This window comes from Aquila chrysaetos, chromosome 5, assembly GCF_900496995.4.
Source record: "Aquila chrysaetos chrysaetos chromosome 5, bAquChr1.4, whole genome shotgun sequence".
Classification (NCBI taxonomy): domain Eukaryota; kingdom Metazoa; phylum Chordata; class Aves; order Accipitriformes; family Accipitridae; genus Aquila; species Aquila chrysaetos.
In genome coordinates, this window is record NC_044008.1 from 59,665,766 (window position 1) to 59,681,369 (window position 15,604).

Consider the following 15,604-nt stretch of genomic DNA (forward strand, 5'->3'; position numbering starts at 1 on the left):
AAATTGGCTGTTATGAATAACTAATCCTGACACACCCCTTTCCAGTAAATAGTCCTGAAAGTCTGACTGCAACTGAACTTGCTTCAGCCTTCCCCAAACTTTACAGACTTGTCTGTGGTTCCTTGCCACAGCACTCCTGGGAAGCACCTATAAATATCCACTCTGAGTAGAAATCCTGCTTTCTAGTAGTTGATGGCAGAAGTACTTGCATTCCCTGAGGCTGACTGCTAGCCCTGCAGTTTTGGGAGTGAGAGTGGGTTGCATCCTTCCTGCTCCACCTCAGTCTTGTGCATCTCTAGGAGCTGTGCCTTGGGTGAATGCAGCCTCCCAAGCTGAGCTCCTCCCCCTTGAGCTTAAATGGACAAAACTTTGGAGAATTGTCCCCACCGGGAGCTGCAAGCAGTAGTTGTACTTTATTTCCTTTGTGGGCCAACCTTTGGATGGCAAAGTTGTTACACCTCCATGGCTGGTATGATCCAGCATGCTCCCAGCCCTGGCTTCAGGCCAGGGTGCTCCAGTTCCCAGAAGATCCTGTTTCAGTCACCTTTTTAGGGCTCTTTGGGCCAAAGTGTGCTTTGATGTCTGGTAGTTTGGCCCCTGGCACACCCCGTGGTCTGGCCTGGAAGAAGTGCTAGGAGGACGAAGCACAAACTATAAATTTCTGCAATACCAGCAATCCTGGCTGAGCCTCCCCATTCTAGCGGGGTTACGAAATACTGACATGGCTTTCTCTGAGATACTAATTAGGGATGGACAAACCAGAGGGAAGAAAATAAGAAATCCCTTTGCACTCTTTCTGGGGTTAAAGAAAGTTCAGCTAACTTTCTTCCTCCCCCATGTTATTTTTCCCTTCAGTGCGGGCTCTTCTCATCCAGGTTCCAGCAGGGTTGGGATGTGGAGCTGCTGAAGTGCTGGGGGAGGCTGTAGCTGTTGCTGCAGGATTTCCAAACCAGGCTGAAACAAGCCAGTAACCTAAACCTGACAGTGCCTGTGTGACTTAGAGCAATCCTGATGTTGTAGTTGTCATGGCTCTCCAAACAGAATGAACTGATGTGTTGTGTATCCAGGAAAGATCTGGATGTTGCTCAGGGTAGCAGATCACCTTTATTCCTCCTTTTACAGGTGGGGATGGTGCTTGGAAGGGTAGGGCTGTGCTTGGCTGGTGCTGCAGGATTGCTGTGCTCACCCAGGGTGCTGTGGCCGTGGGCTGGAGGCAGCTGCACCTGGGACACCCAGCCCAGGTTTGCTGATTCCTTCTGCAGCTGGTCTTGTTGCCAAAGTGGTGGACTTGGTAGTGTTAGGTTAATGGTTGGACTCAATGATCTTAAGGGTTTTTTCCAACCTAAATGATTCTATGATTCTATAAATCCTTCACATGGCATAATGAATGCTTACAAATCCTTTCTGTGCTGCTGATGTTCCCTCTTTGCAGCTCACTGAATGTAGAAAGCAAGCTTTCTAAATAATAATAAAAAGCAGCGTGAGTAAATTAACACGCATCAGTGCATGGGTCTTTGGCTGAGCTCTGCTCATCTCATTTTCAACAGGAGCCTCTTTCTGCAGACCTCCCTGCCACAACGTGCTCTCGCAGTGCCGGCTTAGACCCAGCATAGATTAAAACCATGCGATCACAATGGATTTGTCTCTGGCTAATGAAGCTCAGCATCTAGTGCAAAATTCCTCTAATGCATTAGGAAATAGTTATCATTTTTCTTTGGCACTGCATTTGATAAGCAATTGCCTTTGGCCAAAAGCAATGCCAAGATTTTACTGCTTGTTACAGAGCTAAATATGTGACATTGCAACACATGTAATTGGGATAATTTAACACCCCATTAACAGAGTGCAGGAATGGCCTCTTCTCTTACCGTTGTTTGGGTCCACTTTTTATAAATCTTGAAGTCTTTTGAGAGAGAAATTTTTTTTTTTCAGTGGAAAAATGGACATGTTCCTCATTAAAGTGACTCATTTTGAAACATTGAGCAGAAGCTTTCTTGCAGCACAGATGGGGAGAGCTGCTGATTTGTGATAGGAAACCTGGAGTCAGCCATGTCCCAGTTTGGTAAACTGGGAACTAATGGGTTATGGTCCATAATTCTACTTCTGGTTTCAGGCAAGTCACTTCTTTTCAAGGAACTGTAAAATGAAGACGATACTTTGAATTTTATGATCCCTGTATGGTTTCTGTGACATCCTTGTCACAAGGCACGAGATATCTGGAAGTGACCCTTGCTTGGGAAGGGAAGTTGGTGTTGGGACTGTCACCACCTCCTGTCCTGTGACCTTCAGTGGAGATGTGTGTGCAGAGCAGTGGAGTAGTCTAACAACAGGTCTTCTAACTATCTTCAGAAAGGCTCTTTCGGGGCAATTCCAGATCTTATTAGAAGCAGGAAAGACTGGATGTTGCAAGGGATCCCAGTCTGAAGAAGCTGTATTTCTGGTTGTGTCTTTCTTTTGAGCTCTGGGTAATGGGGCTGGATGTATTTGCATCAGAATACTTGGCTTCCTGATCCTGGCATCTCCAAGCCTTTTGATGTTCATAAGCATATGTGTGTTTGGAGATGGACTTCTGTATGTGGTATTGCACTGAGGAGTTGGCAGCAACAGCTGAATCCAGGAGCCAGTAATTAAACCTGTTAATCTTCTTGTCATGATTGTAGTGGGTTTGGGTGAAATCTTGATGAATTTTGGGGTGAGAGCATCCCTCCTTTGGCTTAAAGTATGCTGGCTGGTAGGTTCCTTTAATGGGGTAAGGCAGAAGAGGTTAGTTTGGGTCCAGGCTGGCCTTTCTCCCTTCATGTTTGGTGGAACTTCAGGACACTGGGGAGCACTGGCATAGCCAGCAATGTGGTTTTACCTGTCCCCCTTCCTTCTCCATCTCTTGGATAAGGAGCAGCTCTGGCTTGAGGGCAGTGACTGCTGTACTAGTCAGCCTGTCCCCACTCATGCATTTTCCAGAAAGTTGCCTATTTTGTAGCTGAAACCCTGATTTAATTAAATTAACGCCCAACTACCAAGTGGGGTTTGAAGGCAGGGGAGTGCCTGGTGCTCCTGGAGAGCCAAGCCAAAGACACAGACAGCAAACCAGCAGCCCAGAGATCCTGCTTTCCTGCCAGCCATGTTTCACTTATTGAAGGGACAGTTTAATTGTAGCCTTTCTGGTGGTGCTGTTCCTTTCCTAATTAGATCCAGCCTGATAGAAAAGAAGAAAAATTCACTTGAAACCTGCTGATGGATTTTGCTCATTCAGCAAAGCAGCAATGGGGACTGGTTTTAGCCTCCAAGTTGGATAGGGCTGTTTCTGATTAGTGCGGGGAAGGTTGCTGGGAAGGGCTGGTGGGTTGTCTGTGAGCCCTGCTCTGCCTGAGCCATCTTTAACTAGAGCAGCAAGTCCCAGAGAGCTGTTTTATGGCTCTGTGGTGTGAAATGACCTGATTTGCCATGATCTTGCTCATGTTTTCAGCAACACATAGATAAAAGACAGCGCAGATGACTTGAAAATTCATGGGTATTGCTCTTTTAACTTGCATCTCCTTCAATAGGCTCCTTCCCCTATAAAACACAGGTGGGCCTGTCTTTGCAACTGGGAAAAGCCTGATGAAATGAGTTAGATTGACTTTGTTATGGCTTCAGTGAAAACTTCTAGACACTTATTCAGAAGTCATTGCACTTACAAAACTGGTCCAAAGTGCTAATCCAAGCAAGCATGGTTTTACTGTTTTGAGGCCATCGGGCTGCTCTTGTTACATGGTCTGGTTTGCACCATGCTCGGCAGGGTGGCATCCCATGGCTCTAGACCCTCCCTTCTGAGGCTTGGTGACTACGCTGTAAACATGAGCTCTGAGCTGAAATCAGATTTCCCTGGTCTGTGCCACAGAACAAACAGTGCAGGTTTTTAAAAAAAAAAAAAAAAAAAAAAAATTATTTGGCACAAACCAGTCTAGTTATATTTGCATTTGAAAAAAATTTCTTCTCCCCCTCAAGCAGTAACTTTTCCATAGTGTCAGATTCTGTTTAATCAATTGCCTCTATAAGTTGTAACAAGATGTTTTCTTAAATTCAGCAGCTCCTAAAAGCTTTGTTTTGAATGTTGAGCCAATTGTCTGCCTGGCATGAGTGTTGCAGGTTACTTCCCCCACCCCATCAAAATGCTTTTTTGAATAATCCTCCCCAGTTGGTTTTTTTTTTCCTAAATGCTTTTTGATCCCCAGTGGAAAATTTAGAACTACTCGACATTCGGAAGTCTTGGATTTTTCAGGGCAAAAGGCAGAGAAGCAAGTTTATAAGAGTTGAAAACACCTGTTCAGAGCCACTGGTGTGCTTTGCAGGGAGCTCCTATCCTGCAGCCCAATGCCATGCTCGTATGTGTACGACCAGTTCCTCGTTGAGGGTTTTGTTTTTGTGTCTGCTTCTGGTGCATTGAAGTCCCGAGCATTCTGGTGTCCTGGGTGGTACTGGTGCCCAAGTGGCATTAGTGCAACTTCCTCTAATCTAATTGCTCTTTGTGGTTGATGGGAGACAGAAATAGTTGGGGGCTTTGCTTTGTAGGGCTTCCTACGATGCCCACAGCACTGCCTTGCCCCTTGTATCGTGGGTCCCAGGATGCGGGCAATGCTGCTGCTGGTGTTTGCGCTGGTTCCCGAAGCATCCCACCCTCGTGAGGAGCAGGAGCCTTCCTCCAGCAAAGCCCCAGTGGGTTTCGTCGCAGTCTGGAGCACCTGTCAGACAGGTCCCGTGCCCTGGGGTAGCTAATGATAATGCACAATGTTGCGGTCTGGCCATAAACAGGTTTAAAACGAGCTGAGCTAATTCAGTCAAAGGTGTGGGAGCGATCCAAAGGTGCAGTGAGTATTGCCAGCTCCTCGCTTTCTCCTCAGGGCACTGTCCCGCTCATTAACAGGAGGCTGTTCAATCAAGAGCACTGTGGCTTGTTTGAACTGCAGGGCTGCTCTGCTTACACACGTCTTCTCTGCTTTGAAGGCTCTGTCACTCTTCAGTTTGCATCAGAAACGTAGGCTCTCCCCATCTGCAAAGCCTACTGAGGTCTCCTCTCCCTGTCATGAAAAAGACCTTTCAAACAGCTCCTGAGGTCTCTGAGGGCTTCTCTTCTCCTGAAAGCTGAATTGCCTGTTGCTTTTGGAGGCCTGTGTTTCCCCCTGGCAGCTTTCCATGAGTATATTTAGAAAGGAAGATCATACCTTCCATCTCAAAAATAACCAAACCTGATGACTTAATTTAGAGCATGAAAATTAAAAGTGCTCTCTTGAACTGCTGAGCAGTTCAGGCTCCTGCAGCCCCTTGCTTGCTTGTCAGCTGTGGATTTTCCCCACTTGACTGTAGGTTTCTCTCGGTCAGCTTTGGGCATCTCGTGAGTTATTTGGGAGCAGGATTGTGAACCATAGACCCATGTCTCCTCTCTGCCGGCACTTGCTTCTGCTGATGTCTGGCTGTGTAATTGGGCATCGGTGTCAGAGCCGGACACTAGCCTCAGGGGAGACTCTTTGCTATTACTAGCAGACAGAGGGTTGTGTTTAAAAAAAAAAAAAAAATCTTTTTTGATTACTAATATAACTTTACACTTTCTGTAGGCTTTTCTGGGGCACCATCAGATACTTGTGTCTGTACACTGCCTAAAAAATGGGCTGGAAACCTGTGTAACCCGCATCCCAGCAGAGAAACCCCATCTCTCCAGGCAGCGATGGTGTCCTTTACACAGGCTGGATTTTGGTCCTTTGCTCACACAAATGGTTGTGTCTCCTTTGGCAGTTTCTGCTCATGTGGAGTAAGACCCAAGCCAGCTCTGCACTGTGCCAGGGGCAGAATGCCTGGTTCCCTCCTTACCTCTCATTGTGACTTGCTGGGCAAGCCTAGCCCAGCTGCTCAGTTCCTTTACACCTGTTTTTATTTGTAAATCTGGGATAAGCTGAAACCTTAGCACTGAAATTGGGTTCCTCAATTTCTTTCCTGCTGCTTGGGCTTTGCCTCTTGTACATATAAAGCGTAATATTTAATAACAGCGTGGGGGTGTTTGAGCTGGGTTAGTTATTGATAAAGCCCTGGAGATGTGCAGAACAAAGATGCTGTGTGCTGCTGTGATAAGTGCTTTCATTTCACTCATTGAAGCTCAGCTGTACCTATAGCTGCTGATCACACTGCTTTTTTTTTTTTCTTCTACTTTATCAGCTGTATTATCTGAAGTGTGCTCTGAGTGATTGCAATGTTGAAAGGCCCCAGAGTTAATTGGCATTAAGAATGGTGTAGTATTATTAGGTGTGCCTTAATGTAACAATCTCCATTTTTGTGTATTTACTCTGTACTACTGAGTAAACGTGGAGATAAAAGAAGGTGGAATTAGCACTTCTCTTGCTTGCACTAAAGCCAAGTTGCATTATTTTCTTTTCTGTGGGTTTAGGCCTAAAAGTAGCTCAGGTATGTGCAAGTTTAAACAAGACGAACCAGGGCCCCATTAAAAATTACTCTCTCCTGGATAATATTCAACACAGGATTAATAGTAAAGAGGCTGATGTCATCTCAAAGCTGCTGTGACCCTTTGCACTTCTTTAGCACGTTGCTGAAATAAAATGTTTGTTACAAAGGAGACTTTTCGTGCTGGAAAATGTGATGCTGCCGTCTTTCCAAAAGCAGAGGGAGAGTCATTTGGAGCAATGTGCAAAAAAATTAATTGGGTATTAAGAGCTTAACCTGAGAAACCACCTTCTCCTAAGAATAACCTTGCTGCTGCTGCGTGGCATGCCATGTGCCACGTCTTAGTCATGGATTAATGCTTTCCAGGGTGTCCAGCTCTCGTGGTCCCCCAATGCAGAGCAGACCAATAGCGCATGTGTGGTTTTACCCATGCAGGTGGGAAGGCTCCTGTTCACTGCCCTCCCCGGCTTAGTGAGCGGTTCAGCAGATGCCAAGCAAGGATGTGCTTTCTTCCCTGCTGTAACACTATGGTGCTGAGTTGCTCCAGTCTCTGCTGCAGTCAGCATGGCTGGGATCAGCATTGTACGGGTCTTCTGGGGTGCCATTGCAGACATTGTCATGGAATTGCTCCCAATTCATGCCAGGCTTGTCTTGGCTGGGACTAAAAAGACTTTGCAAGAGTTTGGTGGTTTTTAGATGGTATCAGTGATGTTACAGTTCCCAGTGTGATTCATGCAGGATCTCTTGCATTTTAACATTAGTTTTATCTTCCTGGCTAGGCTGGGCTCTTAAACCCCAACTTGTCCTTCAAGGGCTTGAATGAGTCATGTTCTGCACTGCACCAGCCTGGCTACTGCCGAAAAGGGCTGGATTAAACCGTGGCATTGTTCTAGGCTGTGAGGTTATGAACAGGTCTCTTGATAAGGAATTGGGCGTGCTATAAAATAATTATATAGCAACTCTCATCTCTGAATCTTTACAAACATTAATTAGCAGATTTCATAAGATCAGTTAACTCATTTTCCCTGTGCCCGTAGGGACAGGTAAATATTACAGCTCTGCCCTGGTGTGCAGTTTGTGGCATCAGGAGGGCAGGCACCTTGTGATGATGTTAGTGTCAGAGCCTGCATTTCTTTGTGACCTTGCTCATACCAACTTTAACTCCAAAAAACATTGAGTTATATTCAAGTTTGCCAGGTTTGTCTCACAGGTATAAATATATACTCCCATGCTGGGTATAAGAGAGCCTGCCTTGAGGATCTGCTTATCAGTCCTGGGTCCAGCCTCTGCTCATGGCTTTTTCTTTCCTCCCCGCAAGGTTCTCCTTTTTCTTAGTTTTATCTTGGGAGACCATTGAGTAGCTTTTGCTCCTTTAGGGATGCTCAAGGTCACCCTTGGAGCAAAGGTTTGCACAGGAAAGCAATGCAGCACCTGACAGCAGCCTGGAGGAGGGCGTGTGGAAGGGGGTGGTTTTATGGAACAGGTCCAACATCTCGAGGAGACTGCAGTGCTTTGTTAAACCCTAAATAACAGCCACTGACTGGAGTCAGTAGGGCAAATTTTCCATAGCTTTAACCCTTCTTACCTCCAGCTGAGGTGGCTTTCCCCTCTACTCTACCAGGCTGCCCTTGTCTCTTGGCATTGGTCTTGTTGCTGCAGCCAGAATAGGTGGAGGAGAGGGAAGGGCGGGAATCTGTTCCATAGCAGGTCATGATGGCTTGTCCTCAAGAAGGTTACAAGCTGTTCCCTGCAGATGCTGGAGGAAGCAGGGTTTGTGAGAAGGAGCTGGATGCTCCCCAGTACCCTCAAGGGAGTGGTGTGATGGTTGCCAGCATCCTGAGAATGACCTTAGAGAAACCAACTTCCCAGCCATGCTGTGCAGGAGCATGGGCCTCAGCCATGGGCTTGCGAGGAGGGTCTGGCCCCAAGCTTTAAGGAGAAGTCTGGGGCTGTTCTAGCTCTCTAAGGACACTGCTCCCATGGTATTTATATACCAAAGACCTAGAGGCTGAGAGGGTGAGATAGTCCCCAAACCCCTGTCCCACTTGTGGGGAGGCTGTAGGGGAGGTGAGAGGAAGCTCTGGCTGGCAAGGTTTGCTGCAGGAGCGATAGCCCTGTTGTCCTTTGGGTTGTGTCTTGGGAGGGTGGCTTGTTGTGTGTGGCTTTTGGAGGGGATGGTCCATCAGTCTGCAGTCTGCGTGTGTCTTTAATGGCCCGTTCAGCAGTAATTCTGCCAGATGTCTCTGTTGCATCTAAGCACATGGCACAGGAAACCCCAGAGGCCTCATTGCTGGAGGCCTTTGAACGCAGCCCATGCAGCAGCCCAGAGCATCTGTGTCCTGGTTCCATGTCCCCACCTGCAGTACCCAGGCTCTCCTGCGCTGTGGTGGCTGGAGAGGTGGCCGAGGTTCTGGCATCTTTGCTCTGCCAAACAGCAGGTCAGCATGTCTGGGGGATGGAGCTGGGTGGCAGGAACACCACGGTCCTCTTGCCCTGCCCAAACAGGTCCCATAAGGGATGTCACCACAATGAACATATCCACTGTGTAGCTGCTGCTGCAGCTGTTCATCACCTGCAAAAGCTCATCAGTGAGGACAAGTGATGGTCCTTCCTCTAGGTAGCATTTCTGGTGGTGTTAAGCTCCTCTTCATGTAACTTTTTTTTTAATTGCTCTTGTTTGCATATCCTGAAGTCCCTGAGGAGCATAAGAAGTGACTGGAAACACCCAGAGCACAACTGGCACAACTGTCTCCTGCAGGAGGGTCGATCCTGCAGCTCGGGTGTTAGGAGCCTGGACAAGGCAGGGGAGGGAAAGCAGATGGGTCTGAGCTGCTGAGCTAAGAGCTGCTTCGCTGGGGCACAGGCTCCCTGGGCACCCTTCCCTGGCCCCAGCCGGACTTGTGCCGGGATTTTCTGGAGACATGCCCAACAGAAAAATGTCACGGGACAAGTTGTGCCTGTTTTCCCAAAGATTAGCTTTCAAACAGCATGGAGAGAGCAGAGCAACTTCTTTCAGTAAGCGCCATCAGCGCTGGGCTCCTGGTGCCACAGCCCCTGCCAGGACAGAGTGAAGGGTGGCCTGGAAGGGGCAAAATGCCCCTTTTCTGTGCACCCATCTGCTCTGTAAATCAAAGGCTGACTTGTCTTTTCCATGTTCTATTGTATTTGATGAGAAGGTTTTGCAACTCAGTCTATCTTCTGCAGCACTACTCGGGATTTTTGTATGTGGCTTTCTGCAAGGTGCATTATCTTACCCAAACTTTGCTTTGTTTAATATGGCCCTATGTGAAGGTTAATCCATTTTAAATGTATCCTAAAAGAGCTGGTTTTGCATTTGCAATGATGTACTATTTTAAGTATTTAAAACATCACATAAGGCTCCTGGAGGAGTCAGTCTTGGTGTGACATTCATTTAGGTACTATTCTGCAGGAAATGCTGAGAAAACTACTGCTAATGATTAATGAGCTCCAAAGCCTCTGTCTTAACCTCCTCAGGTGTGTGAGCAACAAATATTGTAACCCTTAAATAGCACAAGTGCCTAAAGATAATGTTTCCTTGAAGAGGGAGATATAAAATAAATGGGACTGAAGATAACAGGATAATGGGATGCCAGATGGATGCAGTTTAGTGTAACATTGGTGAAAAGCACTGTCACTAATGCCGATCAGCTCTGCTGTGTGATGGAGTGCTGGGGCACTTGAGTGTGCAAAGGAGAGGCGGGATCATGGCTCCTGAGCTGTGGCAGTGCTGGACTTAATCCTGCTGCTGCTTTTCTTTACAAACAGGATATGGTGGTTTAGCTCACTAGGTAAATACAGACAGCTTGGAAATGGGAAAGCCTTCCCATGTCACAAGGGCTTTCAAAGCCTTGCTTGAAAGGTTGCTTATCTGGCCCATCCTTAGCTGTGGGTTTGACCTTCTGTGCTCATTACTGCAATTTCCTCTCAACAGCTGACACGCAGGGAGAAAGTTGCGTTGTTTCTACTGAAAAATCCTCCTCATTACAGAAAAAATATCCTTAATTTCTAATGCAGGCTTTGGCAGGTTAGCTAGAAAGGCAGAGGATGGGGCAGAGCTTGTCCATTGTGGGAAGCAGGGAGGGATACTTGGGAAGCTGCTGTGTGTAACATGCTGTAGAGCTGTTGTCTCAAGGGAAGGGGAGGCTGTGATGGACCTAGCAGGGGTGATTTATACTTGAAACAACTCCTCTCCAGCTATGTTTTGGAAAAGGATCCCTGAAAAGTTGCTCTTCCCCTGATCAGGGTGATGTTGGTGTCCCGTGGGTGGCAAGGACGATACCCTGCCCTGGGGAGGGTACCTGCCTGGTTTTTAGAGCATGCTGTATGTCACCTTTGCTTTAGAGCTCCTTGCTTGGAGGATGCTACGTGGTTAGCAAATATGTGGGACAAACCTTACTGTGTTTTTCTTTGGTTATATTTTTTCAGTTATGGGTTTGTCACAGATTACAGGACTTGCCTTTGCCATGGTGGGGGACAGACAGGGACACTTGCGCTTGTACCAAAGGTGACTCCTGCAGCTCAGGATTCATGTTGGGATCTGTGTGATAAAAATGAGGTTCCACAGATAATGCTGTGTTTCCAAAATGGATCTAAACTGGCCCAATTTGAGCCATGAACTGCTCGGCAAATGTGAATTAGGCTAAAACTTCAGTGTCTTGGCTTTTGTGGCTCGGGTCGAAATCTCAATATGCCGACAGTGATTGTTCACAACTTTGCTTGTCCCTATAGGTATTTTTAAAGCCTAACATGCCTTCATAAATTAGGCAGCAAATGTGTCTTACAGGCTCCCTCATATGATATTTTTGGTGAACTCATGCAAGATAAAAGTATTACTTGTAATGAGCCCCAGTGTTATCTGAGAGCATCTGGTAAGCATAACGCTCTGCTTTGTAAATGCAGATACGCTGCTGGGTTGTACAACAAGACAGAGATGGTTGGGATGGTGGTAAAGTGAAAACCCAAACCCTGCTTCCCTGGGCAGCCTTTGCCCTTGGACAATATGGAAACCCATTGTGGGGCTGAGCAGCAGCGATGCCTTAAGGGACTGGATTTCCTATGGGAAATGTGAATTAATCTCTGATGTTGGCCATGATAGGAAATTATTTGTCTCCTTTTTTGCCTATATGTATTAGAAAGAGCTGTGGACCATTCAGGAGAGCTGCTGTGGTAGTACCAGGGTGAGAAAGAGCTGATTTTGCCCATCTTTCCCCATCCTGGAAAGGTCCCTGATGTGCTGGATGTGCACCCTGGTAGGACGAGTGTTCCTTCCTCCAGCTGGTGAAGCTCAGCCTGTCAAGGTTTCCCCATCACTGTAGATAGGCATGGAGTTGCACCTCAAAAGCAAACAAAGCATCAGGTTTGAGTCCTGTCCCTCTTGTCTTTTGCCATGAGAAAGTAGAGGCACTTGGAGAAGTGGTCCAAGTTAAAATAAATCAGAAGTTTGAGTCAAAACCACCCTTTTTGATCCTTTTGGTATGACAGGGACTTTCTTAAGCAGATGCACAAATATTCTGGAACCAGCCCACCGGCAGGATGGTGAAGTTTCCCTGCCGAAACCATTTTGCTGACCACAAACTTGTGAATAACTGCACACATTTTCCCCTTATTTATGTTTGCCTCTTGGCAGGTTCAGGCTTGTGCCGCATCTGGCGTGGAGAATTTTGGCAGTAACAGGGTTTTATAAAGGCACAGAAAGGCAGCGTGGCCAGGCAGCCTGGGCAGATCTTGCTGCTCTGGGGTGCAGCTATGGATGACTGTGCTAGGATGCCAGTGCCTTGTGTGGTGTGAGATGGTTTCTCATCCAGAGGAGTTTTGGAGGTTGATCTGTAGGTGTTGCACTACTGACCAGGCACAATTTGCAGATGTTTGTGCAGCTGTGACATTGGCAGCTGGATCTGGCTGTAGCTGAGCTTAGGGCAAGGGGACTCTCCAGCCACCAAACCACAGCCAGTGTATTTGTGCTGTAGTGGAGCTAAATGGTAATAGTGCTGCTGGCTTCTACTATGGGGTGGGATTTAAAATATCTGTGTGCAAAGGTAGCTGGACTCTGGCACAGTGTTGGGGTAAGTGCTCTTTGTTTTCTGTCTGTGTTGAGAAGCTCTGTGCAGAGATGATTTTGAAGAAATAAATCTGGCTTTTCTCATATGGCTTTTTCCATGTGCCCTGATGAAGGGCGTGAAGATGTTAAGTGCATCAGTATATCATGTTGTGTAATCTGCACATCCAGATGTTGGCAGAAAGCTTTTGTGAGACCTTGAGGAAAACTGCAGCTGTGCAAACTGCTGTGGAGAGGGGACAGCCACTGTCCTGGGGACACAGGCCAGCCGGAGGTGAAGCTGGAGGTGTTTGAGACCCAGGCTAGAGGCTTAGCCAGAGCTGAACCAAAAAACAGGCAATGGCTGGTGGATTTTGCAAGGAAAATGTAATGCTGTCCCACTCATGGCTGGAGTGATGGGCAGCAGCATTAGCATTGAGCCATGTCCACAGCACTGCCGGGAAACCCTGTGAGCCTAGACATAGCCAAGTGACCAGCACATCAGTGCTGGTCTGTGTGTGGGGACAGCCTGAACCAACCTCTGCTAAAATCATACTGTCTGACTTCTCCTTTGATAACCCCAATTTTAGTGGTGTCCCAAATGCCTTACCAATGGCATTGAGCTTTGTCTCATTGTGAAACATTCCTTCTAAAATGTTTGTTCTTGGACCAAAGTCATCCCTGGAGTAACTTCACTGAGGTTAGTGGGCTTGACAGGAAAAATCTGGGCTATTTAAGGCTGCAAATCTCTGCAGTTCTTAGGAACTTGCTCATGTGTACAAGCAGCTCAGATATAATCAACAGTGAAAACATGCTGTTTCTCTTGGAAGCTGTTTACATAACATTTCAGCAGTGTTTAAACCAAGATTTATTTGTACAGAAAGGCTGCAATATCAAAAAGTAAGGCAATGTTACCTTTTGACAGAAAGGATGGAAGAAGGCAGCCACCTCTGCTTGCAACAGGTCTGGGACTGAAAGCACAGCAGTATCCTATGCCCCCTGCTTTCTGGGAGGGTTTATGGTTCCTTGTGGAAAATAAAGATACTGGGGTGAAGGTTGGTGTTTGTGGTAATGTGAATGTGAACAACCAAGCTGCAGCTTGATGTAAAAGATATCTCCTCCTCAGTGCTAATCCAGAAAGGCTAACCAGGGGTTTAGAGAAGAGAGCTCCAGAGTGGAATTATTTATTAGAAATACAGATTTCTGGGAGTTTTCCCACTTTTAGCTTGAGTCTTAAGGGGCAGCCTGAACACTTGAAACAGCTAGAATAAGTCTGGGGAGTTATTGCCCTGTTTCAGTTGTGGACAGTGTTCAAAAAACTGTTTAGAAATGAACTAAAGGAAAACCTTCTCTCTGTGGAGAGGCTTGGATAAAGACCCAAAGTGGCTAGAGATAAACTTCCTGCATGAGTGGGCCTATCCCTGTGTTAACGGCCATGGCATCCTGCACTGGAGGATTATGAGATGATGGAAGTGGCATTTGGGATGCCTGTGATGTGGGTTTCTCTGACAAAGCAAGTTAAATTCCCCCAGGTTCTGGGTCCTGAACACATCCTCCTGCTGAGCAGCCTCAGCTGGCAGCTTCAAAGGCTGCACAGTCCAAAACAAAAACCTCAATAAAGGATTCAGCCATGAGAAAAACGTACGTGCCCAAGAGGCCACGTGCTGTGCATATGCCTGATAAACCACTCCCAAATTTGTTCCTATCGAGCACTAAAAAAAGGCATCTCATGGTTTGGTCTTCCCTCTTCCTGTCATAAAGCCAAAAGGCATCTCTGCAAGTTTTAATAACTTATTTAAAACAGTTTTGGAAGTGATTTAAGCAGGTGCTGTCCCATGGTGTGTGAGCTTTGACTGAAACCATTGAGCGAGTCTCTGTTGAGACCTCTGCCTGGAGGGGACGGATGAGTAGGGAAGAGGAGTGGCCACTGATTCCATCGGTTGTCTAGCAGGCCCTTGAAGGAGCTTGTATTTTAGGTGGGGTGGGCTGGGACTGCCCCAAAACTAGACTTCGCAGGGGATCAGAAGGCAAAGCACCGACTGCCCGATGCCTCCAAACATCATCTTGAATTTCCTGTGGACTGATAACAGCAAAGCCAAGGATGTGCAGAGGAGTTGCTGGACAGACTTTTTGGTGGAAAAAGCAAGCTTCTACCCTTGTCTGTGTTGTGATAGCCAGCACAGGAAGCAAGAAGTAGGTCTAGAAAAACATCAGCATTCATAATAGCACTATTTTGAGTATATGTCTAAACTCTGCCTGCACACACTCGTGCAAAGCTCTGGTGATGCTTTCAATGACTCGCATTGAGACCAGAAGCCTTCGAGATAAAACAGGAACCTGTTCTGCAACTTGCCATTAGCACACAGTTGTTAACTTTTGCAGATGGTTTAAATTCTTCTTTATAAAATGGGGTGAGATGGAAACCCTGATTGTAGCTGTGCTGCAGACCCTGGGAGCCAGTGGGATTCAGCAAGCCGTGGCAGCTGTCAGCACACCAGCCTTTGAAACGGAGAGCTGCTCAGACTAGTGTTTCAAAACAGTGATATGCTGGGGAAAAAATCGTTTCACAAAAGCTGGTGCTTTTTTCCTTTGGGAGAGGAATGTTCCTGGGCTTTGGTTTTTACCTGTGGGATCAGAAGCTTTGCTCAGGCTCTGCCGGTCATCAGGAGAAGCCTGATTGACAAAGATAATGGCAGCTTAAGATTTGGGCTGAAAGATAAGGCCTGTCAGATGCTTTTGGCTGCTCTTGCAAAAACCACTTACTGTGGGTTTGTTTCCAGTAGCCTGGGGCCAGAGATTGAATTGAATTGAAAATGTACCTAACATGGCCAAAGCTGTGTCCTGTGGTGTGGGAGAGCTGGACCTTCTGTCCAAGGAGTGGTCATACCTGGAGAGCATCGGTCCTTGGTAGCTATGTGTCTTAATGCTCCACACACCTCCTTAATACCACTGAGAGTGAGTTTGCTTCTCTGCAGGAAGCTGAGACCTTCAAATGCATCTCTTCTAATATTTTGGGGGGTAGAAGGAGGGTTGCCCCAGACAAGGCTTGAAGCAGCTGGGAACCCCCAGGGCCATGCATGGCCACTAGCACTTCTCCAGCCCTGGGGTTTAAATAAATGTGGG